This window comes from Charadrius vociferus, unplaced genomic scaffold (assembly GCF_000708025.1).
Source record: "Charadrius vociferus isolate BGI_N301 unplaced genomic scaffold, ASM70802v2 scaffold567, whole genome shotgun sequence".
Classification (NCBI taxonomy): domain Eukaryota; kingdom Metazoa; phylum Chordata; class Aves; order Charadriiformes; family Charadriidae; genus Charadrius; species Charadrius vociferus.
The window spans coordinates 460,650-462,303 of NW_009649304.1; the positions used below are offsets into that span (position 1 = coordinate 460,650).

Genomic DNA, 1,654 nt, shown 5'->3' on the forward strand with positions numbered 1-1,654 from the left:
CTCCCCTTTTTCGCCTTCTCTTCTCCAGGCTGAACCCCCCCAACTCTCCCAGCCTGTCCTCCCAGCAGAGGGGCTCCAGCCCTCCCAGCATCTCCGGGGCCTCCTCTGGCCCCGCTCCAACAGCTCCGTGTCTCTCCTATGTTGGGGGCTCCAGAGCTGGAGGCAGTGCTCCAGATGGAGTCTCAGGACCCTCACCCTGGACTGGTTACACCAGCAGGCAGAGCCCGTTCTGATTTCAGCACAACCGTTTATTGATAATCTTTGCTTATCCACTGTATGAATGTTACCAAACTGTAAGAGTTCCCGAGCCAGCCTGCTTCCTCAGGGTCTGGGTCCGGGTACTCAATGCGTGTAGAAATCATGCACTTTGGATATTCTGTAACAAGACAGGTGTAAAAAATATCTCGGATGTATTTGAAATCTCTGCCTTATTTTGCGATCTAACCATTGAAAAACCTGTAAAGAAATCGTGGGGGAGCGGGGCCGCGTTCCCCCGGGGCAGGGCGCAGGGGCGAGCGGTCCCCAGAGCCGTGCCAAGGCCACCGAGCCCGGCGCAGCCGCTTCCCAACCAGAGGCGCGAGGACAGCGGTGAGCATCCGCGACATGCTGTGCTTCACGTGTAGCATGTTACAAACCGTACGGTAGCTCTGTACCCCCAAAACCCCCCAAACAGAGGCGGGATGCTGGGCGACTTCGGGAAAAGCGTGTTGATTGCCGGGAAGGGGCAGGACTCCGGGGGACTGATTCCTTGGGCTGCAGGATTAAACCCCTCCTGCCTTTGGAAACCTTTCCTTTGCTGTCAGGTAGGCGTGAGCTGCCTCTGTACGCTCGCCCTGGCTCTGGGAAAGGAGAAGATGGAGCAGCAGAAGGAAACGTGACTGCCTTTCTTCCCTGACCTTTGTCTACGGACAAACGAGAGCCCTGTGCTGCGTTCCCGCGCTGCGTTCCCGCGCTGCATCCCCAGACAGCATCGCTGCCCCTGCAGGGGCTTCCCAGCCCCAGCTGTGCAAACCGAAGGTTGCAGATAAAGCAAGAAGGGGTTTTAGGCAATTGATAAGCCCTCGGTCAGATTAACGAGCAGGGCTGCACGTGTGCTGTCCCCTCGATGGGGTGTACGTCGGGGTGCTGCTGCCTCGCTGGGGCCGGGGGCACCTGCAGCTGCGAGGGCAGCCGGGGAACCGGCGTCGTGCTCTCCCCCCTGCGGCAAGAAAGGTTTCTCAAGGCAGGAGGGCCGGGGAGCCACGTGCCGGGGCGCTGCTGGCATGCGAGGGAGGAAGCGGGAGCCCCTGGGCTCGTGGTGCAGGAGCCCTCTGCGGGCAGAGCACTGCCTGCGCTGCCCCTGCCCGGTGGGAGCGTTGTGCCCGCTGCAGCCCCTGGGTCCATCCGTCTGTCCATCCATCCGTGGACTGCAACGGGCTGGGCTGGTTGGCTGGTTTGCTGTTTTGGGGGCTCGACCCCCAGGTGTGTGTGTTGTTCTTTTGATGACCATGAGAGGTTTTACATTATTACATTCAAACGAACACCCTTGGCTTTGTTACTCTACTTCTGAACACTGCAAAACACAGTAGCAACATAACACGTAGGAGAGTGGTGCTGCGGCTAACCACGGAGGGAAGGCGATGCGCTGTCATGTTGGAAAAGAATCCCTGAAGCC

At 59.2% G+C, this 1,654-nt stretch overlaps 1 protein-coding gene across 1 annotated transcript in view; it reads right to left on the bottom strand.

The window, feature by feature from the left end:
- LOC104290097 (beta-crystallin B3-like) overlaps positions 1-1,654 on the bottom strand; it is a 369,903-nt gene that overhangs the window by 61,214 nt on the left and 307,035 nt on the right. The window lies entirely within an intron of this gene.